We start from the raw sequence: 24,099 nt of genomic DNA, 5'->3' as shown, positions 1-24,099 counted from the left end.
ATATGTTTTCTTCATGGATTTCTTTTCAACAGATCTTTACTTTGCTCTTTGGTAATACTTTTATAGATGTTTAAAACCTCAAAAGATCCTGAAAGTAAATATGTTTATAAAATTTTAAACGGCAGCTGAAAGAACTTTGGTTACTACAGGCAAAGACTAGTAGAGGGCGCCAAAACTGAGTAATGAAAGAAATTGATGATCGATGCAATTAAAAAAGTCTCCTGATTCTCCCAAAGTCTGTTTCAACTCCTCCCTAAAATCCACTTGGTTTTTTATATTTCTCCCCTCTTGGTCTTCTGCTGTTCTCTTCATCTTCCTCAATATAAGAGTCATCCTACATACCTCCGTCCTATATTTCTAGGAGAGTTATAAAGGATACAGTTATGTATGGAAAACCCAATCTAATCATGAAAATTGCAGCTGTATCCACAGATACAAACAAGATTATTTTGGTCCAAATGTATGAATTAGGAGAAAAGATAATTGGTTTCTGGACCATGGATTGCATCTTCTTGCTAATACTATTATTTTGTTCTGGATCATTTGCGTGTAATGCAAGCTATTTAAGTTTTAATGTATTTTCAACATTTAGTTGGCCTTCTTTGTCTTACACGATTTGACACCATTACCTAAAGTTGTAGTGCCGTGAATGGGGCGGGTCACTTGGTGCTTTCCAAGGCCAGCACTCTTGTTTCTCTTCAGATCGTATAAATCTTTCGCCTTTTACTAAAGATTTCCGTGGGGAGGAACAACAAGAGTTTGATTCAATTTTTTGATGCCCTGCAGTAGTAGGGCCTCCTAAAGATGTGAAAAAGTAAAGCAAGTTAACTATCTACATTGGATTTACCTGGCTATGTCCGTATGTAAAGTTTATAGCTTGTATATGTTTTCTTCATGGATTTCTTTTCAACAGATCTTTACTTTGCTCTTTGGAAATACTTTTATAGATGTTTAAAACCTCAACAGATCGTGAAGGTAAATATGTTTATAAAATTTTAAACGGCAGCTGAAAGAACTTTGGTTACTACAGGCAAAGACTAGTAGAGGGCGCCAAAACTGAGTAATGAAAGAAATTGATGATCGATGCAATTAAAAAAGTCTCCTGATTCTCCCAAAGTCTGTTTCAACTCCTCCCTAAAATCCACTTGTTTTTTTATATTTCTCCCCTCTTGGTCTTCTGCTGTTCTCTTCATCTTCCTCAATATAAGAGTCATCCTACATACCTCCGTCCTATATTTCTAGGAGAGTTATAAAGGATACAGTTATGTATGGAAAACCCAATCTAATCATGAAAATTGCAGCTGTATCCACAGTTACAAACAAGATTATTTTGGTCCAAATGTATGAATTGGTGAAAAGATAATTGGTTTCTGGACCATGGATTGCATCTTCTTGCTAATACTATTATTTTGTTCTGGATCATTTGCGTGTAATGCAAGCTATTTAAGTTTTAATGTATTTTCAACATTTAGTTGGCCTTCTTTGTCTTACACGATTTGACACCATTACCTAAAGTTGTAGTGCCGTGAATGGGGCGGGTCACTTGGTGCTTTCCAAGGCCAGCACTCTTGTTTCTCTTCAGATCGTATAAATCTTTCGCCTTTTACTAAAGATTTCCGTGGGGAGGAACAACAAGAGTTTGATTCAATTTTTTGATGCCCTGCAGTAGTAGGGCCTCCTAAAGATGTGAAAAAGTAAAGCAAGTTAACTATCTACATTAGATTTACCTGGCTATGTCCGTATGTAAAGTTTATAGCTTGTATATGTTTTCTTCATGGATTTCTTTTCAACAGATCTTTACTTTGCTCTTTGGAAATACTTTTATAGATGTTTAAAACCTCAAAAGATCGTGAAGGTAAATATGTTTATAAAGTTTTAAACGGCAGCTGAAAGAACTTTGGTTACTACAGGCAAAGACTAGTAGAGGGCGCCAAAACTGAGTAATGAAAGAAATTGATGATCGATGCAATTAAAAAAGTCTCCTGATTCTCCCAAAGTCTGTTTCAACTCCTCCCTAAAATCCACTTGTTTTTTTATATTTCTCCCCTCTTGGTCTTCTGCTGTTCTCTTCATCTTCCTCAATATAAGAGTCATCCTACATACCTCCGTCCTATATTTCTCGGAGAGTTATAAAGGATACAGTTATGTATGGAAAACCCAATCTAATCATGAAAATTGCAGCTGTATCCACAGATACAAACAAGATTATTTTGGTCCAAATGTATGAATTGGTGAAAAGATAATTGGTTTCTGGACCATGGATTGCATCTTCTTGCTAATACTATTATTTTGTTCTGGATCATTTGCGTGTAATGCAAGCTATTTAAGTTTTAATGTATTTTCAACATTTAGTTGGCCTTCTTTGTCTTACACGATTTGACACCATTACCTAAAGTTGTAGTGCCATGAATGGGGCGGGTCACTTGGTGCTTTCGAAGGCCAGCATTCTTGTTTCTCTTCAGATCGTATAAATCTTTCGCCTTTTACTAAAGATTTCCGTGGGGAGGAACAACAAGAGTTTGATTCAATTTTTTGATGCCCTGCAGTAGTAGGGCCTCCTAAAGATGTGAAAAAGTAAAGCAAGTTAACTATCTACATTAGATTTACCTGGCTATGTCCGTATGTAAAGTTTATAGCTTGTATATGTTTTCTTCATGGATTTCTTTTCAACAGATCTTTACTTTGCTCTTTGGAAATACTTTTATAGATGTTTAAAACCTCAAAAGATCGTGAAGGTAAATATGTTTATAAAATTTTAAACGGCAGCTGAAAGAACTTTGGTTACTACAGGCAAAGACTAGTAGATTGCGCCAAAACTGAGTAATGAAAGAAATTGATGATCGATGCAATTAAAAAAGTCTCCTGATTCTCCCAAAGTCTGTTTCAACTCCTCCCTAAAATCCACTTGGTTTTTTATATTTCTCCCCTCTTGGTCTTCTGCTGTTCTCTTCATCTTCCTCAATATAAGAGTCATCCTACATACCTCCGTCCTATATTTCTAGGAGAGTTATAAAGGATACAGTTATGTATGGAAAACCCAATCTAATCATGAAAATTGCAGCTGTATCCACAGATACAAACAAGATTATTTTGGTCCAAATGTATGAATTGGTGAAAAGATAATTGGTTTCTGGACCATGGATTGCATCTTCTTGCTAATACTATTATTTTGTTCTGGATCATTTGCGTGTAATGCAAGCTATTTAAGTTTTAATGTATTTTCAACATTTAGTTGGCCTTCTTTGTCTTACACGATTTGACACCATTACCTAAAGTTGTAGTGCCGTGAATGGGGCGGGTCACTTGGTGCTTTCCAAGGCCAGCACTCTTGTTTCTCTTCAGATCGTATAAATCTTTCGCCTTTTACTAAAGATTTCCGTGGGGAGGAACAACAAGAGTTTGATTCAATTTTTTGATGCCCTGCAGTAGTAGGGCCTCCTAAAGATGTGAAAAAGTAAAGCAAGTTAACTATCTACATTAGATTTACCTGACTATGTCCGTATGTAAAGTTTATAGCTTGTATATGTTTTCTTCATGGATTTCTTTTCAACAGATCTTTACTTTGCTCTTTGGAAATACTTTTATAGATGTTTAAAACCTCAAAAGATCGTGAAGGTAAATATGTTTATAAAATTTTAAACGGCAGCTGAAAGAACTTTGGTTACTACAGGCAAAGACTAGTAGAGTGCGCCAAAACTGAGTAATGAAAGAAATTGATGATCGATGCAATTAAAAAAGTCTCCTGATTCTCCCAAAGTCTGTTTCAACTCCTCCCTAAAATCCACTTGGTTTTTTATATTTCTCCCCTCTTGGTCTTCTGCTGTTCTCTTCATCTTCCTCAATATAAGAGTCATCCTACATACCTCCGTCCAATATTTCTAGGAGAGTTATAAAGGATACAGTTATGTATGGAAAACCCAATCTAATCATGAAAATTGCAGCTGTATCCACAGATACAAACAAGATTATTTTGGTCCAAATGTATGAATTGGTGAAAAGATAATTGGTTTCTGGACCATGGATTGCATCTTCTTGCTAATACTATTATTTTGTTCTGGATCATTTGCGTGTAATGCAAGCTATTTAAGTTTTAATGTATTTTCAACATTTAGTTGGCCTTCTTTGTCTTACACGATTTGACACCATTACCTAAAGTTGTAGTGCCATGAATGGGGCGGGTCACTTGGTGCTTTCGAAGGCCAGCATTCTTGTTTCTCTTCAGATCGTATAAATCTTTCGCCTTTTACTAAAGATTTCCGTGGGGAGGAACAACAAGAGTTTGATTCAATTTTTTGATGCCCTGCAGTAGTAGGGCCTCCTAAAGATGTGAAAAAGTAAAGCAAGTTAACTATCTACATTAGATTTACCTGGCTATGTCCGTATGTAAAGTTTATAGCTTGTATATGTTTTCTTCATGGATTTCTTTTCAACAGATCTTTACTTTGCTCTTTGGAAATACTTTTATAGATGTTTAAAACCTCAAAAGATCGTGAAGGTAAATATGTTTATAAAATTTTAAACGGCAGCTGAAAGAACTTTGGTTACTACAGGCAAAGACTAGTAGATTGCGCCGAAACTGAGTAATGAAAGAAATTGATGATCGATGCAATTATTAAAGTCTCCTGATTCTCCCAAAGTCTGTTTCAACTCCTCCCTAAAATCCACTTGGTTTTTTATATTTCTCCCCTCTTGGTCTTCTGCTGTTCTCTTCATCTTCCTCAATATAAGAGTCATCCTACATACCTCCGTCCTATATTTCTAGGAGAGTTATAAAGGATACAGTTATGTATGGAAAACCCAATCTAATCATGAAAATTGCAGCTGTATCCACAGATACAAACAAGATTATTTTGGTCCAAATGTATGAATTGGTGAAAAGATAATTGGTTTCTGGACCATGGATTGCATCTTCTTGCTAATACTATTATTTTGTTCTGGATCATTTGCGTGTAATGCAAGCTATTTAAGTTTTAATGTATTTTCAACATTTAGTTGGCCTTCTTTGTCTTACACGATTTGACACCATTACCTAAAGTTGTAGTGCCGTGAATGGGGCGGGTCACTTGGTGCTTTCCAAGGCCAGCACTCTTGTTTCTCTTCAGATCGTATAAATCTTTCGCCTTTTACTAAAGATTTCCGTGGGGAGGAACAACAAGAGTTTGATTCAATTTTTTGATGCCCTGCAGTAGTAGGGCCTCCTAAAGATGTGAAAAAGTAAAGCAAGTTAACTATCTACATTAGATTTACCTGACTATGTCCGTATGTAAAGTTTATAGCTTGTATATGTTTTTTTTTCATGGATTTCTTTTCAACAGATCTTTACTTTGCTCTTTGGAAATACTTTTATAGATGTTTAAAACCTCAAAAGATCGTGAAGGTAAATATGTTTATAAAATTTTAAACGGCAGCTGAAAGAACTTTGGTTACTACAGGCAAAGACTAGTAGAGTGCGCCAAAACTGAGTAATGAAAGAAATTGATGATCGATGCAATTAAAAAAGTCTCCTGATTCTCCCAAAGTCTGTTTCAACTCCTCCCTAAAATCCACTTGGTTTTTTATATTTCTCCCCTCTTGGTCTTCTGCTGTTCTCTTCATCTTCCTCAATATAAGAGTCATCCTACATACCTCCGTCCTATATTTCTAGGAGAGTTATAAAGGATACAGTTATGTATGGAAAACCCAATCTAATCATGAAAATTGCAGCTGTATCCACAGATACAAACAAGATTATTTTGGTCCAAATGTATGAATTGGTGAAAAGATAATTCGTTTTTGGACCATGGATTGCATCTTCTTGCTAATACTATTATTTTGTTCTGGATCATTTGCGTGTAATGCAAGCTATTTAAGTTTTAATGTATTTTCAACATTTAGTTGGCCTTCTTTGTCTTACACGATTTGACACCATTACCTAAAGTTGTAGTGCCGTGAATGGGGCGGGTCACTTGGTGCTTTCCAAGGCCAGCACTCTTGTTTCTCTTCAGATCGTATAAATCTTTCGCCTTTTACTAAAGATTTCCGTGGGGAGGAACAACAAGAGTTTGATTCAATTTTTTGATGCCCTGCAGTAGTAGGGCCTCCTAAAGATGTGAAAAAGTAAAGCAAGTTAACTATCTACATTAGATTTACTTGGCTATGTCCGTATGTAAAGTTTATAGCTTGTATATGTTTTCTTCATGGATTTCTTTTCAACAGATCTTTACTTTGCTCTTTGGAAATACTTTTATAGATGTTTAAAACCTCAAAAGATCGTGAAGGTAAATATGTTTATAAAATTTTAAACGGCAGCTGAAAGAACTTTGGTTACTACAGGCAAAGACTAGTAGAGGGCGCCAAAACTGAGTAATGAAAGAAATTGATGATCGATGCAATTAAAAAAGTCTCCTGATTCTCCCAAAGTCTGTTTCAACTCCTCCCTAAAATCCACTTGTTTTTTTATATTTCTCCCCTCTTGGTCTTCTGCTGTTTTCTTCATCTTCCTCAATATAAGAGTCATCCTACATACCTCCGTCCTATATTTCTAGGAGAGTTATAAAGGATACAGTTATGTATGGAAAACCCAATCTAATCATGAAAATTGCAGCTGTATCCACAGATACAAACAAGATTATTTTGGTCCAAATGTATGAATTGGTGAAAAGATAATTGGTTTCTGGACCATGGATTGCATCTTCTTGCTAATACTATTATTTTGTTCTGGATCATTTGCGTGTAATGCAAGCTATTTAAGTTTTAATGTATTTTCAACATTTAGTTGGCCTTCTTTGTCTTACACGATTTGACACCATTACCTAAAGTTGTAGTGCCGTGAATGGGGCGGGTCACTTGGTGCTTTCCAAGGCCAGCACTCTTGTTTCTCTTCAGATCGTATAAATCTTTCGCCTTTTACTAAAGATTTCCGTGGGGAGGAACAACAAGAGTTTGATTCAATTTTTGATGCCCTGCAGTAGTAGGGCCTCCTAAAGATGTGAAAAAGTAAAGCAAGTTAACTATCTACATTAGATTTACCTGACTATGTCCGTATGTAAAGTTTATAGCTTGTATATGTTTTCTTCATGGATTTCTTTTCAACAGATCTTTACTTTGCTCTTTGGAAATACTTTTATAGATGTTTAAAACCTCAAAAGATCGTGAAGGTAAATATGTTTATAAAATTTTAAACGGCAGCTGAAAGAACTTTGGTTACTACAGGCAAAGACTAGTAGAGGGCGCCAAAACTGAGTAATGAAAGAAATTGATGATCGATGCAATTAAAAAAGTCTCCTGATTCTCCCAAAGTCTGTTTCAACTCCTCCCTAAAATCCACTTGTTTTTTTATATTTCTCCCCTCTTGGTCTTCTGCTGTTCTCTTCATCTTCCTCAATATAAGAGTCATCCTACATACCTCCGTCCTATATTTCTAGGAGAGTTATAAAGGATACAGTTATGTATGGAAAACCCAATCTAATCATGAAAATTGCAGCTGTATCCACAGATACAAACAAGATTATTTTGGTCCAAATGTATGAATTGGTGAAAAGATAATTGGTTTCTGGACCATGGATTGCATCTTCTTGCTAATACTATTATTTTGTTCTGGATCATTTGCGTGTAATGCAAGCTATTTAAGTTTTAATGTATTTTCAACATTTAGTTGGCCTTCTTTGTCTTACACGATTTGACACCATTACCTAAAGTTGTAGTGCCGTGAATGGGGCGGGTCACTTGGTGCTTTCCAAGGCCAGCACTCTTGTTTCTCTTCAGATCGTATAAATCTTTCGCCTTTTACTAAAGATTTCCGTGGGGAGGAACAACAAGAGTTTGATTCAATTTTTTGATGCCCTGCAGTAGTAGGGCCTCCTAAAGATGTGAAAAAGTAAAGCAAGTTAACTATCTACATTAGATTTACCTGACTATGTCCGTATGTAAAGTTTATAGCTTGTATATGTTTTCTTCATGGATTTCTTTTCAACAGATCTTTACTTTGCTCTTTGGAAATACTTTTATAGATGTTTAAAACCTCAAAAGATCGTGAAAGTAAATATGTTTATAAAATTTTAAACGGCAGCTGAAAGAACTTTGGTTACTACAGGCAAAGACTAGTAGAGGGCGCCAAAACTGAGTAATGAAAGAAATTGATGATCGATGCAATTAAAAAAGTCTCCTGATTCTCCCAAAGTCTGTTTCAACTCCTCCCTAAAATCCACTTGGTTTTTTATATTTCTCCCCTCTTGGTCTTCTGCTGTTCTCTTCATCTTCCTCAATATAAGAGTCATCCTACATACCTCCGTCCTATATTTCTAGGAGAGTTATAAAGGATACAGTTATGTATGGAAAACCCAATCTAATCATGAAAATTGCAGCTGTATCCACAGATACAAACAAGATTATTTTGGTCCAAATGTATGAATTAGGTGAAAAGATAATTGGTTTCTGGACCATGGATTGCATCTTCTTGCTAATACTATTATTTTGTTCTGGATCATTTGCGTGTAATGCAAGCTATTTAAGTTTTAATGTATTTTCAACATTTAGTTGGCCTTCTTTGTCTTACACGATTTGACACCATTACCTAAAGTTGTAGTGCCGTGAATGGGGCGGGTCACTTGGTGCTTTCCAAGGCCAGCACTCTTGTTTCTCTTCAGATCGTATAAATCTTTCGCCTTTTACTAAAGATTTCCGTGGGGAGGAACAACAAGAGTTTGATTCAATTTTTTGATGCCCTGCAGTAGTAGGGCCTCCTAAAGATGTGAAAAAGTAAAGCAAGTTAACTATCTACATTAGATTTACCTGACTATGTCCGTATGTAAAGTTTATAGCTTGTATATGTTTTCTTCATGGATTTCTTTTCAACAGATCTTTACTTTGCTCTTTGGAAATACTTTTATAGATGTTTAAAACCTCAAAAGATCGTGAAGGTAAATATGTTTATAAAATTTTAAACGGCAGCTGAAAGAACTTTGGTTACTACAGGCAAAGACTAGTAGAGGGCGCCAAAACTGAGTAATGAAAGAAATTGATGATCGATGCAATTAAAAAAGTCTCCTGATTCTCCCAAAGTCTGTTTCAACTCCTCCCTAAAATCCACTTGTTTTTTATATTTCTCCCCTCTTGGTCTTCTGCTGTTCTCTTCATCTTCCTCAATATAAGAGTCATCCTACATACCTCCGTCCTATATTTCTAGGAGAGTTATAAAGGATACAGTTATGTATGGAAAACCCAATCTAATCATGAAAATTGCAGCTGTATCCACAGATACAAACAAGATTATTTTGGTCCAAATGTATGAATTGGTGAAAAGATAATTGGTTTCTGGACCATGGATTGCATTTTCTTGCTATTACTATTATTTTGTTCTATATCATTTGCGTGTAATGCAAGCTATTTAAGTTTTAATGTATTTTCAACATTTAGTTGGCCTTCTTTGTCTTACACGATTTGACACCATTACCTAAAGTTGTAGTGCCGTGAATGGGGCGGGTCACTTGGTGCTTTCCAAGGCCAGCACTCTTGTTTCTCTTCAGATCGTATAAATCTTTCGCCTTTTACTAAAGATTTCCGTGGGGAGGAACAACAAGAGTTTGATTCAATTTTTTGATGCCCTGCATTAGTAGGGCCTCCTAAAGATGTGAAAAAGTAAAGCAAGTTAACTATCTACATTAGATTTACCTGACTATGTCCGTATGTAAAGTTTATAGCTTGTATATGTTTTCTTCATGGATTTCTTTTCAACAGATCTTTACTTTGCTCTTTGGAAATACTTTTATAGATGTTTAAAACCTCAAAAGATCGTGAAAGTAAATATGTTTATAAAATTTTAAACGGCAGCTGAAAGAACTTTGGTTACTACAGGCAAAGACTAGTAGAGGGCGCCAAAACTGAGTAATGAAAGAAATTGATGATCGATGCAATTAAAAAAGTCTCCTGATTCTCCCAAAGTCTGTTTCAACTCCTCCCTAAAATCCACTTGTTTTTTTATATTTCTCCCCTCTTGGTCTTCTGCTGTTCTCTTCATCTTCCTCAATATAAGAGTCATCCTACATACCTCCGTCCTATATTTCTAGGAGAGTTATAAAGGATACAGTTATGTATGGAAAACCCAATCTAATCATGAAAATTGCAGCTGTATCCACAGATACAAACAAGATTATTTTGGTCCAAATGTATGAATTAGGTGAAAAGATAATTGGTTTCTGGACCATGGATTGCATCTTCTTGCTAATACTATTATTTTGTTCTGGATCATTTGCGTGTAATGCAAGCTATTTAAGTTTTAATGTATTTTCAACATTTAGTTGGCCTTCTTTGTCTTACACGATTTGACACCATTACCTAAAGTTGTAGTGCCGTGAATGGGGCGGGTCACTTGGTGCTTTCCAAGGCCAGCACTCTTGTTTCTCTTCAGATCGTATAAATCTTTCGCCTTTTACTAAAGATTTCCGTGGGGAGGAACAACAAGAGTTTGATTCAATTTTTTGATGCCCTGCAGTAGTAGGGCCTCCTAAAGATGTGAAAAAGTAAAGCAAGTTTACTATCTACATTAGATTTACCTGGCTATGTCCATATGTAAAGTTTATAGCTTGTATATGTTTTCTTCATGGATTTCTTTTCAACAGATCTTTACTTTGCTCTTTGGAAATACTTTTATAGATGTTTAAAACCTCAAAAGATCGTGAAGGTAAATATGTTTATAAAATTTTAAACGGCAGCTGAAAGAACTTTGGTTACTACAGGCAAAGACTAGTAGAGGGCGCCAAAACTGAGTAATGAAAGAAATTGATGATTGATGCAATTAAATAAGTCTCCTGATTCTCCCAAAGTCTGTTTCAACTCCTCCCTAAAATCCACTTGTTTTTTATATTTCTCCCCTCTTGGTCTTCTGCTGTTCTCTTCATCTTCCTCAATATAAGAGTCATCCTACATACCTCCGTCCTATATTTCTAGGAGAGTTATAAAGGATACAGTTATGTATGGAAAACCCAATCTAATCATGAAAATTGCAGCTGTATCCACAGATACAAACAAGATTATTTTGGTCCAAATGTATGAATTGGTGAAAAGATAATTGGTTTCTGGACCATGGATTGCATCTTCTTGCTAATACTATTATTTTGTTCTGGATCATTTGCGTGTAATGCAAGCTATTTAAGTTTTAATGTATTTTCAATATTTAGTTGGCCTTCTTTGTCTTACACGATTTGACACCATTACCTAAAGTTGTAGTGCCGTGAATGGGGCGGGTCACTTGGTGCTTTCCCAGGCCAGCACTCTTGTTTCTCTTCAGATCGTATAAATCTTTTGCCTTTTACTAAAGATTTCCGTGGGGAGGAACAACAAGAGTTTGATTCAATGTTTTGATGCCCTGCAGTAGTAGGGCCTCCTAAAGATGTGAAAAAGTAAAGCAAGTTAACTATCTACATTAGATTAACCTGGCTATGTCCGTATGTAAAGTTTATAGCTTGTATATGTTTTCTTCATGGATTTCTTTTCAACAGATCTTTACTTTGCTCTTTGGAAATACTTTTATAGATGTTTAAAACCTCAAAAGATCGTGAAGGTAAATATGTTTATAAAATTTTAAACGGCAGCTGAAAGAACTTTGGTTACTACAGGCAAAGACTAGTAGAGGGCGCCAAAACTGAGTAATGAAAGAAATTGATGATCGATGCAATTAAAAAAGTCTCCTGATTCTCCCAAAGTCTGTTTCAACTCCTCCCTAAAATCCACTTGGTTTTTTATATTTCTCCCCTCTTGGTCTTCTGCTGTTCTCTTCATCTTCCTCAATATAAGAGTCATCCTACATACCTCCGTCCTATATTTCTAGGAGAGTTATAAAGGATACAGTTATGTATGGAAAACCCAATCTAATCATGAAAATTGCAGCTGTATCCACAGATACAAACAAGATTATTTTGGTCCAAATGTATGAATTAGGTGAAAAGATAATTGGTTTCTGGACCATGGATTGCATCTTCTTGCTAATACTATTATTTTGTTCTGGATCATTTGCGTGTAATGCAAGCTATTTAAGTTTTAATGTATTTTCAACATTTAGTTGGCCTTCTTTGTCTTACACGATTTGACACCATTACCTAAAGTTGTAGTGCCGTGAATGGGGCGGGTCACTTGGTGCTTTCCAAGGCCAGCACTCTTGTTTCTCTTCAGATCGTATAAATCTTTCGCCTTTTACTAAAGATTTCCGTGGGGAGGAACAACAAGAGTTTGATTCAATTTTTTGATGCCCTGCATTAGTAGGGCCTCCTAAAGATGTGAAAAAGTAAAGCAAGTTAACTATCTACATTAGATTTACCTGGCTATGTCCGTATGTAAAGTTTATAGCTTGTATATGTTTTCTTCATGGATTTCTTTTCAACAGATCTTTACTTTGCTCTTTGGAAATACTTTTATAGATGTTTAAAACCTCAAAAGATCGTGAAGGTAAATATGTTTATAAAATTTTAAACAGCAGCTGAAAGAACTTTGGTTACTACAGGCAAAGACTAGTAGAGGGCGCCAAAACTGAGTAATGAAAGAAATTGATGATCGATGCAATTAAAAAAGTCTCCTGATTCTCCCAAAGTCTGTTTCAACTCCTCCCTAAAATCCACTTGGTTTTTTATATTTCTCCCCTCTTGGTCTTCTGCTGTTCTCTTCATCTTCCTCAATATAAGAGTCATCCTACATACCTCCGTCCTATATTTCTAGGAGAGTTATAAAGGATACAGTTATGTATGGAAAACCCAATCTAATCATGAAAATTGCAGCTGTATCCACAGATACAAACAAGATTATTTTGGTCCAAATGTATGAATTGGTGAAAAGATAATTCGTTTTTGGACCATGGATTGCATCTTCTTGCTAATACTATTATTTTGTTCTGGATCATTTGCGTGTAATGCAAGCTATTTAAGTTTTAATGTATTTTCAACATTTAGTTGGCCTTCTTTGTCTTACACGATTTGACACCATTACCTAAAGTTGTAGTGCCGTGAATGGGGCGGGTCACTTGGTGCTTTCCAAGGTCAGCACTCTTGTTTCTCTTCAGATCGTATAAATCTTTCGCCTTTTACTAAAGATTTCCGTGGGGAGGAACAACAAGAGTTTGATTCAATTTTTTGATGCCCTGCAGTAGTAGGGCCTCCTAAAGATGTGAAAAAGTAAAGCAAGTTAACTATCTACATTAGATTTACCTGGCTATGTCCGTATGTAAAGTTTATAGCTTGTATATGTTTTCTTCATGGATTTCTTTTCAACAGATCTTTACTTTGCTCTTTGGAAATACTTTTATAGATGTTTAAAACCTCAAAAGATCGTGAAGGTAAATATGTTTATAAAATTTTAAACGGCAGCTGAAAGAACTTTGGTTACTACAGGCAAAGACTAGTAGAGGGCGCCAAAACTGAGTAATGAAAGAAATTGATGATCGATGCAATTAAAAAAGTCTCCTGATTCTCCCAAAGTCTGTTTCAACTCCTCCCTAAAATCCACTTGTTTTTTTATATTTCTCCCCTCTTGGTCTTCTGCTGTTTTCTTCATCTTCCTCAATATAAGAGTCATCCTACATACCTCCGTCCTATATTTCTAGGAGAGTTATAAAGGATACAGTTATGTATGGAAAACCCAATCTAATCATGAAAATTGCAGCTGTATCCACAGATACAAACAAGATTATTTTGGTCCAAATGTATGAATTGGTGAAAAGATAATTGGTTTCTGGACCATGGATTGCATCTTCTTGCTAATACTATTATTTTGTTCTGGATCATTTGCGTGTAATGCAAGCTATTTAAGTTTTAATGTATTTTCAACATTTAGTTGGCCTTCTTTGTCTTACACGATTTGACACCATTACCTAAAGTTGTAGTGCCGTGAATGGGGCGGGTCACTTGGTGCTTTCCAAGGCCAGCACTCTTGTTTCTCTTCAGATCGTATAAATCTTTCGCCTTTTACTAAAGATTTCCGTGGGGAGGAACAACAAGAGTTTGATTCAATTTTTTGATGCCCTGCAGTAGTAGGGCCTCCTAAAGATGTGAAAAAGTAAAGCAAGTTAACTATCTACATTAGATTTACCTGACTATGTCCGTATGTAAAGTTTATAGCTTGTATATGTTTTCTTCATGGATTTCTTTTCAACAGATCTTTACTTTGCTCTTTGGAAATACTTTTATAGATGTTTAAAACCTCAAAAGATCGTGAAAGTAAATATGTTTATAAAATTTTAAACGGCAGCTGAAAGAACTTTGGTTACTACAGGCAAAGACTAGTAGAGGGCGCCAAAACTGAGTAATGAAAGAAATTGATGATCGATGCAATTAAAAAAGTCTCCTGATTCTCCCAAAGTCTGTTTCAACTCCTCCCTAAAATCCACTTGGTTTTTTATATTTCTCCCCTCTTGGTCTTCTGCTGTTCTCTTCATCTTCCTCAATATAAGAGTCATCCTACATACCTCCGTCCTATATTTCTAGGAGAGTTATAAAGGATACAGTTATGTATGGAAAACCCAATCTAATCATGAAAATTGCAGCTGTATCCACAGATACAAACAAGATTATTTTGGTCCAAATGTATGAATTAGGTGAAAAGATAATTGGTTTCTGGACCATGGATTGCATCTTCTTGCTAATACTATTATTTTGTTCTGGATCATTTGCGTGTAATGCAAGCTATTTAAGTTTTAATGTATTTTCAACATTTAGTTGGCCTTCTTTGTCTTACACGATTTGACACCATTACCTAAAGTTGTAGTGCCGTGAATGGGGCGGGTCACTTGGTGCTTTCCAAGGCCAGCACTCTTGTTTCTCTTCAGATCGTATAAATCTTTCGCCTTTTACTAAAGATTTCCGTGGGGAGGAACAACAAGAGTTTGATTCAATTTTTTGATGCCCTGCAGTAGTAGGGCCTCCTAAAGATGTGAGAAAGTAAAGCAAGTTAACTATCTACATTAGATTTACCTGGCTATGTCCATATGTAAAGTTTATAGCTTGTATATGTTTTCTTCATGGATTTTTTTTCAACAGATCTTTACTTTGCTCTTTGGAAATACTTTTATAGATGTTTAAAACCTCAAAAGATCGTGAAGGTAAATATGTTTATAAAATTTTAAACGGCAGCTGAAAGAACTTTGGTTACTACAGGCAAAGACTAGTAGAGGGCGCCAAAACTGAGTAATGAAAGAAATTGATGATCGATGCAATTAAAAAAGTCTCCTGATTCTCCCAAAGTCTGTTTCAACTCCTCCCTAAAATCCACTTGTTTTTTATATTTCTCCCCTCTTGGTCTTCTGCTGTTCTCTTCATCTTCCTCAATATAAGAGTCATCCTACATACCTCCGTCCTATATTTCTAGGAGAGTTATAAAGGATACAGTTATGTATGGAAAACCCAATCTAATCATGAAAATTGCAGCTGTATCCACAGATACAAACAAGATTATTTTGGTCCAAATGTATGAATTGGTGAAAAGATAATTGGTTTCTGGACCATGGATTGCATTTTCTTGCTAATACTATTATTTTGTTCTGGATCATTTGCGTGTAATGCAAGCTATTTAAGTTTTAATGTATTTTCAACATTTAGTTGGCCTTCTTTGTCTTACACGATTTGACACCATTACCTAAAGTTGTAGTGCCGTGAATGGGGCGGGTCACTTGGTGCTTTCCAAGGCCAGCACTCTTGTTTCTCTTCAGATCGTATAAATCTTTCGCCTTTTACTAAAGATTTCCGTGGGGAGGAACAACAAGAGTTTGATTCAATTTTTTGATGCCCTGCATTAGTAGGGCCTCCTAAAGATGTGAAAAAGTAAAGCAAGTTAACTATCTACATTAGATTTACCTGACTATGTCCGTATGTAAAGTTTATAGCTTGTATATGTTTTCTTCATGGATTTCTTTTCAACAGATCTTTACTTTGCTCTTTGGAAATACTTTTATAGATGTTTAAAACCTCAAAAGATCGTGAAAGTAAATATGTTTATAAAATTTTAAACGGCAGCTGAAAGAACTTTGGTTACTACAGGCAAAGACTAGTAGAGGGCGCCAAAACTGAGTAATGAAAGAAATTGATGATCGATGCAATTAAAAAAGTCTCCTGATTCTCCCAAAGTCTGTTTCAACTCCTCCCTAAAATCCACTTGGTTTTTTATATTTCTCCCCTCTTGGTCTTCTGCTGTTCTCTTCATCTTCCTCAATATAAGAGTCATCCTACATACCTCCGTCCTATATTTCTAGGAGAGTTATAAAGGATACAGTTATGTATGGAAAACCCAATCTAATCATGAAAATTGCAGCTGTATCCACAGATACAAACAAGATTATTTTGGTCCAAATGTATGAATTGGTGAAAAGATAATTGGTTTCTGGACCATGGATTGCATCTTCTTGCTAATACTATTATTTTGTTCTGGATCATTTGCGTGTAATGCAAGCTATTTAAGTTTTAATGTATTTTCAACATTTAGTTGGCCTTCTTTGTCTTACACGATTTGACACCATTACCTAAAGTTGTAGTGCCGTGAATGGGGCGGGTCACTTGGTGCTTTCCAAGGCCAGCACTCTTGTTTCTCTTCAGATCGTATAAATCTTTCGCCTTTTACTAAAGATTTCCGTGGGGAGGAACAACAAGAGTTTGATTCAATTTTTTGATGCCCTGCAGTAGTAGGGCCTCCTAAAGATGTGAAAAAGTAAAGCAAGTTAACTATCTACATTAGATTTACCTGACTATGTCCGTATGTAAAGTTTATAGCTTGTATATGTTTTCTTCATGGATTTCTTTTCAACAGATCTTTACTTTGCTCTTTGGAAATACTTTTATAGATGTTTAAAACCTCAAAAGATCGTGAAGGTAAATATGTTTATAAAATTTTAAACGGCAGCTGAAAGAACTTTGGTTACTACAGGCAAAGACTAGTAGAGTGCGCCAAAACTGAGTAATGAAAGAAATTGATGATCGATGCAATTAAAAAAGTCTCCTGATTCTCCCAAAGTCTGTTTCAACTCCTCCCTAAAATCCACTTGGTTTTTTATATTTCTCCCCTCTTGGTCTTCTGCTGTTCTCTTCATCTTCCTCAATATAAGAGTCATCCTACATACCTCCGTCCTATATTTCTAGGAGAGTTATAAAGGATACAGTTATGTATGGAAAACCCAATCTAATCATGAAAATTGCAGCTGTATCCACAGATACAAACAAGATTATTTTGGTCCAAATGTATGAATTGGTGAAAAGATAATTCGTTTTTGGACCATGGATTGCATCTTCTTGCTAATACTATTATTTTGTTCTGGATCATTTGCGTGTAATGCAAGCTATTTAAGTTTTAATGTATTTTCAACATTTAGTTGGCCTTCTTTGTCTTACACGATTTGACACCATTACCTAAAGTTGTAGTGCCGTGAATGGGGCGGGTCACTTGGTGCTTTCCAAGGCCAGCACTCTTGTTTCTCTTCAGATCGTATAAATCTTTCGCCTTTTACTAAAGATTTCCGTGGGGAGGAACAACAAGAGTTTGATTCAATTTTTTGATGCCCTGCAGTAGTAGGGCCTCCTAAAGATGTGAAAAAGTAAAGCAAGTTAACTATCTACATTAGATTTACCTGGCTATGTCCGTATGTAAAGTTTATAGCTTGTATATGTTTTCTTCATGGATTTCTTTTCAACAGATCTTTACTTTGCTCTTTGGAAATACTTTTATAGATGTTTAAAACCTCAAAAGATCGTGAAGGTAAATATGTTTATAAAATTTTAAACGGCAGCTGAAAGAACTTTGGTTACTACAGGCAAAGACTAGTAGAGGGCGCCAAAACTGAGTAATGAAAGAAATTGATGATCGATGCAATTAAAAAAGTCTCCTGATTCTCCCAAAGTCTGTTTCAACTCCTCCCTAAAATCCACTTGGTTTTTTATATTTCTCCCCTCTTGGTCTTCTGCTGTTTTCTTCATCTTCCTCAATATAAGAGTCATCCTACATACCTCCGTCCTATATTTCTAGGAGAGTTATAAAGGATACAGTTATGTATGGAAAACCCAATCTAATCATGAAAATTGCAGCTGTATCCACAGATACAAACAAGATTATTTTGGTCCAAATGTATGAATTGGTGAAAAGATAATTGGTTTCTGGACCATGGATTGCATCTTCTTGCTAATACTATTATTTTGTTCTGGATCATTTGCGTGTAATGCAAGCTATTTAAGTTTTAATGTATTTTCAACATTTAGTTGGCCTTCTTTGTCTTACACGATTTGACACCATTACCTAAAGTTGTAGTGCCGTGAATGGGGCGGGTCACTTGGTGCTTTCCAAGGCCAGCACTCTTGTTTCTCTTCAGATCGTATAAATCTTTCGCCTTTTACTAAAGATTTCCGTGGGGAGGAACAACAAGAGTTTGATTCAATTTTTGATGCCCTGCAGTAGTAGGGCCTCCTAAAGATGTGAAAAAGTAAAGCAAGTTAACTATCTACATTAGATTTACCTGACTATGTCCGTATGTAAAGTTTATAGCTTGTATATGTTTTCTTCATGGATTTCTTTTCAACAGATCTTTACTTTGCTCTTTGGAAATACTTTTATAGATGTTTAAAACCTCAAAAGATCGTGAAGGTAAATATGTTTATAAAATTTTAAACGGCAGCTGAAAGAACTTTGGTTACTACAGGCAAAGACTAGTAGAGTGCGCCAAAACTGAGTAATGAAAGAAATTGATGATCGATGCAATTAAAAAAGTCTCCTGATTCTCCCAAAGTCTGTTTCAACTCCTCCCTAAAATCCACTTGGTTTTTTATATTTCTCCCCTCTTGGTCTTCTGCTGTTCTCTTCATCTTCCTCAATATAAGAGTCATCCTACATACCTCCGTCCTATATTTCTAGGAGAGTTATAAAGGATACAGTTATGTATGGAAAACCCAATCTAATCATGAAAATTGCAGCTGTATCCACAGATACAAACAAGATTATTTTGGTCCAAATGTATGAATTGGTGAAAAGATAATTGGTTTCTGGACCATGGATTGCATCTTCTTGCTAATACTATTATTTTGTTCTGGATCATTTGCGTGTAATGCAAGCTATTTAAGTTTTAATGTATTTTCAATATTTAGTTGGCCTTCTTTGTCTTACACGATTTGACACCATTACCTAAAGTTGTAGTGCCGTGAATGGGGCGGGTCACTTGGTGCTTTCCCAGGCCAGCACTCTTGTTTCTCTTCAGATCGTATAAATCTTTTGCCTTTTACTAAAGATTTCCGTGGGGAGGAACAACAAGAGTTTGATTCAATATTTTGATGCCCTGCAGTAGTAGGGCCTCCTAAAGATGTGAAAAAGTAAAGCAAGTTAACTATCTACATTAGATTTACCTGGCTATGTCCGTATGTAAAGTTTATAGCTTGTATATGTTTTCTTCATGGATTTCTTTTCAACAGATCTTTACTTTGCTCTTTGGAAATACTTTTATAGATGTTTAAAACCTCAAAAGATCGTGAAGGTAAATATGTTTATAAAATTTTAAACGGCAGCTGAAAGAACTTTGGTTACTACAGGCAAAGACTAGTAGATTGCGCCGAAACTGAGTAATGAAAGAAATTGATGATCGATGCAATTATTAAAGTCTCCTGATTCTCCCAAAGTCTGTTTCAACTCCTCCCTAAAATCCACTTGGTTTTTTATATTTCTCCCCTCTTGGTCTTCTGCTGTTCTCTTCATCTTCCTCAATATAAGAGTCATCCTACATACCTCCGTCCTATATTTCTAGGAGAGTTATAAAGGATACAGTTATGTATGGAAAACCCAATCTAATCATGAAAATTGCAGCTGTATCCACAGATACAAACAAGATTATTTTGGTCCAAATGTATGAATTGGTGAAAAGATAATTGGTTTCTGGACCATGGATTGCATCTTCTTGCTAATACTATTATTTTGTTCTGGATCATTTGCGTGTAATGCAAGCTATTTAAGTTTTAATGTATTTTCAATATTTAGTTGGCCTTCTTTGTCTTACACGATTTGACACCATTACCTAAAGTTGTAGTGCCGTGAATGGGGCGGGTCACTTGGTGCTTTCCCAGGCCAGCACTCTTGTTTCTCTTCAGATCGTATAAATCTTTTGCCTTTTACTAAAGATTTCCGTGGGGAGGAACAACAAGAGTTTGATTCAATATTTTGATGCCCTGCAGTAGTAGGGCCTCCTAAAGATGTGAAAAAGTAAAGCAAGTTAACTATCTACATTAGATTTACCTGGCTATGTCCGTATGTAAAGTTTATAGCTTGTATATGTTTTCTTCATGGATTTCTTTTCAACAGATCTTTACTTTGCTCTTTGGAAATACTTTTATAGATGTTTAAAACCTCAAAAGATCGTGAAGGTAAATATGTTTATAAAATTTTAAACGGCAGCTGAAAGAACTTTGGTTACTACAGGCAAAGACTAGTAGATTGCGCCGAAACTGAGTAATGAAAGAAATTGATGATCGATGCAATTATTAAAGTCTCCTGATTCTCCCAAAGTCTGTTTCAACTCCTCCCTAAAATCCACTTGGTTTTTTATATTTCTCCCCTCTTGGTCTTCTGCTGTTCTCTTCATCTTCCTCAATATAAGAGTCATCCTACATACCTCCGTCCTATATTTCTAGGAGAGTTATAAAGGATACAGTTATGTATGGAAAACCCAATCTAATCATGAAAATTGCAGCTGTATCCACAGATACAAACAAGATTATTTTGGTCCAAATGTATGAATTGGTGAAAAGATAATTGGTTTCTGGACCATGGATTGCATCTTCTTGCTAATACTATTATTTTGTTCTGGATCATTTGCGTGTAATGCAAGCTATTTAAGTTTTAATGTATTTTCAACATTTAGTTGGCCTTCTTTGTCTTACACGATTTGACACCATTACCTAAAGTTGTAGTGCCGTGAATGGGGCGGGTCACTTGGTGCTTTCCAAGGCCAGCACTCTTGTTTCTCTTCAGATCGTATAAATCTTTCGCCTTTTACTAAAGATTTCCGTGGGGAGGAACAACAAGAGTTTGATTCAATTTTTTGATGCCCTGCAGTAGTAGGGCCTCCTAAAGATGTGAAAAAGTAAAGCAAGTTAACTATCTACATTAGATTTACCTGACTATGTCCGTATGTAAAGTTTATAGCTTGTATATGTTTTCTTCATGGATTTCTTTTCAACAGATCTTTACTTTGCTCTTTGGAAATACTTTTATAGATGTTTAAAACCTCAAAAGATCGTGAAGGTAAATATGTTTATAAAATTTTAAACGGCAGCTGAAAGAACTTTGGTTACTACAGGCAAAGACTAGTAGAGTGCGCCAAAACTGAGTAATGAAAGAAATTGATGATCGATGCAATTAAAAAAGTCTCCTGATTCTCCCAAAGTCTGTTTCAACTCCTCCCTAAAATCCACTTGGTTTTTTATATTTCTCCCCTCTTGGTCTTCTGCTGTTCTCTTCATCTTCCTCAATATAAGAGTCATCCTACATACCTCCGTCCTATATTTCTAGGAGAGTTATAAAGGATACAGTTATGTATGGAAAACCCAATCTAATCATGAAAATTGCAGCTGTATCCACAGATACAAACAAGATTATTTTGGTCCAAATGTATGAATTGGTGAAAAGATAATTCGTTTTTGGACCATGGATTGCATCTTCTTGCTAATACTATTATTTTGTTCTGGATCATTTGCGTGTAATGCAAGCTATTTAAGTTTTAATGTATTTTCAACATTTAGTTGGCCTTCTTTGTCTTACACGATTTGACACCATTACCTAAAGTTGTAGTGCCGTGAATGGGGCGGGTCACTTGGTGCTTTCCAAGGCCAGCACTCTTGTTTCTCTTCAGATCGTATAAATCTTTCGCCTTTTACTAAAGATTTCCGTGGGGAGGAACAACAAGAGTTTGATTCAATTTTTTGATGCCCTGCAGTAGTAGGGCCTCCTAAAGATGTGAAAAAGTAAAGCAAGTTAACTATCTACATTAGATTTACCTGGCTATGTCCGTATGTAAAGTTTATAGCTTGTATATGTTTTCTTCATGGATTTCTTTTCAACAGATCTTTACTTTGCTCTTTGGAAATACTTTTATAGATGTTTAAAACCTCAAAAGATCGTGAAGGTAAATATGTTTATAAAATTTTAAACGGCAGCTGAAAGAACTTTGGTTACTACAGGCAAAGACTAGTAGAGGGCGCCAAAACTGAGTAATGAAAGAAATTGATGATCGATGCAATTAAAAAAGTCTCCTGATTCTCCCAAAGTCTGTTTCAACTCCTCCCTAAAATCCACTTGGTTTTTTATATTTCTCCCCTCTTGGTCTTCTGCTGTTTTCTTCATCTTCCTCAATATAAGAGTCATCCTACATACCTCCGTCCTATATTTCTAGGAGAGTTATAAAGGATACAGTTATGTATGGAAAACCCAATCTAATCATGAAAATTGCAGCTGTATCCACAGATACAAACAAGATTATTTTGGTCCAAATGTATGAATTGGTGAAAAGATAATTGGTTTCTGGACCATGGATTGCATCTTCTTGCTAATACTATTATTTTGTTCTGGATCATTTGCGTGTAATGCAAGCTATTTAAGTTTTAATGTATTTTCAACATTTAGTTGGCCTTCTTTGTCTTACACGATTTGACACCATTACCTAAAGTTGTAGTGCCGTGAATGGGGCGGGTCACTTGGTGCTTTCCAAGGCCAGCACTCTTGTTTCTCTTCAGATCGTATAAATCTTTCGCCTTTTACTAAAGATTTCCGTGGGGAGGAACAACAAGAGTTTGATTCAATTTTTGATGCCCTGCAGTAGTAGGGCCTCCTAAAGATGTGAAAAAGTAAAGCAAGTTAACTATCTACATTAGATTTACCTGACTATGTCCGTATGTAAAGTTTATAGCTTGTATATGTTTTCTTCATGGATTTCTTTTCAACAGATCTTTACTTTGCTCTTTGGAAATACTTTTATAGATGTTTAAAACCTCAAAAGATCGTGAAGGTAAATATGTTTATAAAATTTTAAACGGCAGCTGAAAGAACTTTGGTTACTACAGGCAAAGACTAGTAGAGGGCGCCAAAACTGAGTAATGAAAGAAATTGATGATCGATGCAATTAAAAAAGTCTCCTGATTCTCCCAAAGTCTGTTTCAACTCCTCCCTAAAATCCACTTGTTTTTTTATATTTCTCCCCTCTTGGTCTTCTGCTGTTCTCTTCATCTTCCTCAATATAAGAGTCATCCTACATACCTCCGTCCTATATTTCTAGGAGAGTTATAAAGGATACAGTTATGTATGGAAAACCCAATCTAATCATGAAAATTGCAGCTGTATCCACAGATACAAACAAGATTATTTTGGTCCAAATGTATGAATTGGTGAAAAGATAATTGGTTTCTGGACCATGGATTGCATCTTCTTGCTAATACTATTATTTTGTTCTGGATCATTTGCGTGTAATGCAAGCTATTTAAGTTTTAATGTATTTTCAACATTTAGTTGGCCTTCTTTGTCTTACACGATTTGACACCATTACCTAAAGTTGTAGTGCCGTGAATGGGGCGGGTCACTTGGTGCTTTCCAAGGCCAGCACTCTTGTTTCTCTTCAGATCGTATAAATCTTTCGCCTTTTACTAAAGATTTCCGTGGGGAGGAACAACAAGAGTTTGATTCAATTTTTTGATGCCCTGCAGTAGTAGGGCCTCCTAAAGATGTGAAAAAGTAAAGCAAGTTAACTATCTACATTAGATTTACCTGACTATGTCCGTATGTAAAGTTTATAGCTTGTATATGTTTTCTTCATGGATTTCTTTTCAACAGATCTTTACTTTGCTCTTTGGAAATACTTTTATAGATGTTTAAAACCTCAAAAGATCGTGAAAGTAAATATGTTTATAAAATTTTAAACGGCAGCTGAAAGAACTTTGGTTACTACAGGCAAAGACTAGTAGAGTGCGCCAAAACTGAGTAATGAAAGAAATTGATGATCGATGCAATTAAAAAAGTCTCCTGATTCTCCCAAAGTCTGTTTCAACTCCTCCCTAAAATCCACTTGGTTTTTTATATTTCTCCCCTCTTGGTCTTCTGCTGTTCTCTTCATCTTCCTCAATATAAGAGTCATCCTAC

At 35.6% G+C, this 24,099-nt stretch overlaps 27 non-coding genes across 27 annotated transcripts; all 27 read left to right on the top strand.

Moving 5' to 3' along the window:
• Positions 1-682: 682 nt before the first annotated feature.
• Positions 683-796, top strand: LOC111946521 (U5 spliceosomal RNA). The gene has a single exon (XR_002872255.1). It is a non-coding gene; the product is annotated as a U5 spliceosomal RNA (small nuclear RNA).
• Positions 797-1,562: 766 nt separating this feature from the next.
• On the top strand, positions 1,563-1,676 carry LOC111946522 (U5 spliceosomal RNA). The gene has a single exon (XR_002872256.1). It is a non-coding gene; the product is annotated as a U5 spliceosomal RNA (small nuclear RNA).
• Positions 1,677-2,444: 768 nt separating this feature from the next.
• LOC111946544 (U5 spliceosomal RNA) lies at positions 2,445-2,556 on the top strand. Its single transcript, XR_002872278.1, has one exon. It is a non-coding gene; the product is annotated as a U5 spliceosomal RNA (small nuclear RNA).
• Positions 2,557-3,322: 766 nt separating this feature from the next.
• On the top strand, positions 3,323-3,436 carry LOC111946523 (U5 spliceosomal RNA). The gene has a single exon (XR_002872257.1). It is a non-coding gene; the product is annotated as a U5 spliceosomal RNA (small nuclear RNA).
• Positions 3,437-4,204: 768 nt separating this feature from the next.
• Positions 4,205-4,316, top strand: LOC111946545 (U5 spliceosomal RNA). Its single transcript, XR_002872279.1, has one exon. It is a non-coding gene; the product is annotated as a U5 spliceosomal RNA (small nuclear RNA).
• A 766-nt stretch (positions 4,317-5,082) lies between these two features.
• LOC144988090 (U5 spliceosomal RNA) lies at positions 5,083-5,196 on the top strand. Its single transcript, XR_013651870.1, has one exon. It is a non-coding gene; the product is annotated as a U5 spliceosomal RNA (small nuclear RNA).
• A 768-nt stretch (positions 5,197-5,964) lies between these two features.
• On the top strand, positions 5,965-6,078 carry LOC144988089 (U5 spliceosomal RNA). The gene has a single exon (XR_013651868.1). It is a non-coding gene; the product is annotated as a U5 spliceosomal RNA (small nuclear RNA).
• Positions 6,079-6,844: 766 nt separating this feature from the next.
• On the top strand, positions 6,845-6,956 carry LOC144988070 (U5 spliceosomal RNA). Its single transcript, XR_013651845.1, has one exon. It is a non-coding gene; the product is annotated as a U5 spliceosomal RNA (small nuclear RNA).
• Positions 6,957-7,723: 767 nt separating this feature from the next.
• Positions 7,724-7,837, top strand: LOC144988088 (U5 spliceosomal RNA). Its single transcript, XR_013651867.1, has one exon. It is a non-coding gene; the product is annotated as a U5 spliceosomal RNA (small nuclear RNA).
• A 767-nt stretch (positions 7,838-8,604) lies between these two features.
• LOC144988087 (U5 spliceosomal RNA) lies at positions 8,605-8,718 on the top strand. Its single transcript, XR_013651866.1, has one exon. It is a non-coding gene; the product is annotated as a U5 spliceosomal RNA (small nuclear RNA).
• Positions 8,719-9,483: 765 nt separating this feature from the next.
• LOC144988078 (U5 spliceosomal RNA) lies at positions 9,484-9,597 on the top strand. The gene has a single exon (XR_013651856.1). It is a non-coding gene; the product is annotated as a U5 spliceosomal RNA (small nuclear RNA).
• A 767-nt stretch (positions 9,598-10,364) lies between these two features.
• Positions 10,365-10,478, top strand: LOC144988086 (U5 spliceosomal RNA). Its single transcript, XR_013651865.1, has one exon. It is a non-coding gene; the product is annotated as a U5 spliceosomal RNA (small nuclear RNA).
• Positions 10,479-11,243: 765 nt separating this feature from the next.
• On the top strand, positions 11,244-11,357 carry LOC111946488 (U5 spliceosomal RNA). Its single transcript, XR_002872223.2, has one exon. It is a non-coding gene; the product is annotated as a U5 spliceosomal RNA (small nuclear RNA).
• A 767-nt stretch (positions 11,358-12,124) lies between these two features.
• LOC144988076 (U5 spliceosomal RNA) lies at positions 12,125-12,238 on the top strand. The gene has a single exon (XR_013651854.1). It is a non-coding gene; the product is annotated as a U5 spliceosomal RNA (small nuclear RNA).
• Positions 12,239-13,004: 766 nt separating this feature from the next.
• LOC144988085 (U5 spliceosomal RNA) lies at positions 13,005-13,118 on the top strand. The gene has a single exon (XR_013651864.1). It is a non-coding gene; the product is annotated as a U5 spliceosomal RNA (small nuclear RNA).
• Positions 13,119-13,884: 766 nt separating this feature from the next.
• LOC144988084 (U5 spliceosomal RNA) lies at positions 13,885-13,998 on the top strand. The gene has a single exon (XR_013651863.1). It is a non-coding gene; the product is annotated as a U5 spliceosomal RNA (small nuclear RNA).
• A 767-nt stretch (positions 13,999-14,765) lies between these two features.
• LOC144988083 (U5 spliceosomal RNA) lies at positions 14,766-14,879 on the top strand. The gene has a single exon (XR_013651862.1). It is a non-coding gene; the product is annotated as a U5 spliceosomal RNA (small nuclear RNA).
• A 765-nt stretch (positions 14,880-15,644) lies between these two features.
• LOC144988074 (U5 spliceosomal RNA) lies at positions 15,645-15,758 on the top strand. The gene has a single exon (XR_013651851.1). It is a non-coding gene; the product is annotated as a U5 spliceosomal RNA (small nuclear RNA).
• Positions 15,759-16,524: 766 nt separating this feature from the next.
• Positions 16,525-16,638, top strand: LOC144988082 (U5 spliceosomal RNA). The gene has a single exon (XR_013651861.1). It is a non-coding gene; the product is annotated as a U5 spliceosomal RNA (small nuclear RNA).
• A 766-nt stretch (positions 16,639-17,404) lies between these two features.
• LOC144988081 (U5 spliceosomal RNA) lies at positions 17,405-17,518 on the top strand. The gene has a single exon (XR_013651860.1). It is a non-coding gene; the product is annotated as a U5 spliceosomal RNA (small nuclear RNA).
• Positions 17,519-18,284: 766 nt separating this feature from the next.
• On the top strand, positions 18,285-18,396 carry LOC144988069 (U5 spliceosomal RNA). Its single transcript, XR_013651844.1, has one exon. It is a non-coding gene; the product is annotated as a U5 spliceosomal RNA (small nuclear RNA).
• Positions 18,397-19,163: 767 nt separating this feature from the next.
• LOC144988072 (U5 spliceosomal RNA) lies at positions 19,164-19,277 on the top strand. The gene has a single exon (XR_013651848.1). It is a non-coding gene; the product is annotated as a U5 spliceosomal RNA (small nuclear RNA).
• A 766-nt stretch (positions 19,278-20,043) lies between these two features.
• Positions 20,044-20,157, top strand: LOC144988071 (U5 spliceosomal RNA). Its single transcript, XR_013651847.1, has one exon. It is a non-coding gene; the product is annotated as a U5 spliceosomal RNA (small nuclear RNA).
• A 766-nt stretch (positions 20,158-20,923) lies between these two features.
• On the top strand, positions 20,924-21,037 carry LOC111946525 (U5 spliceosomal RNA). Its single transcript, XR_002872258.1, has one exon. It is a non-coding gene; the product is annotated as a U5 spliceosomal RNA (small nuclear RNA).
• Positions 21,038-21,803: 766 nt separating this feature from the next.
• On the top strand, positions 21,804-21,917 carry LOC111946526 (U5 spliceosomal RNA). Its single transcript, XR_002872259.1, has one exon. It is a non-coding gene; the product is annotated as a U5 spliceosomal RNA (small nuclear RNA).
• A 766-nt stretch (positions 21,918-22,683) lies between these two features.
• Positions 22,684-22,795, top strand: LOC111946487 (U5 spliceosomal RNA). The gene has a single exon (XR_002872222.1). It is a non-coding gene; the product is annotated as a U5 spliceosomal RNA (small nuclear RNA).
• A 767-nt stretch (positions 22,796-23,562) lies between these two features.
• LOC111946527 (U5 spliceosomal RNA) lies at positions 23,563-23,676 on the top strand. Its single transcript, XR_002872260.1, has one exon. It is a non-coding gene; the product is annotated as a U5 spliceosomal RNA (small nuclear RNA).
• The last annotated feature ends 423 nt before the right edge of the window (positions 23,677-24,099 follow it).

Source organism: Oryzias latipes, chromosome 19 (assembly GCF_053564925.1).
Source record: "Oryzias latipes strain Hd-rR chromosome 19, Olatipes_Hd-rR_3.1".
NCBI lineage: Eukaryota > Metazoa > Chordata > Actinopteri > Beloniformes > Adrianichthyidae > Oryzias > Oryzias latipes.
This window is presented reverse-complemented; position numbering and strand designations above follow the sequence as displayed.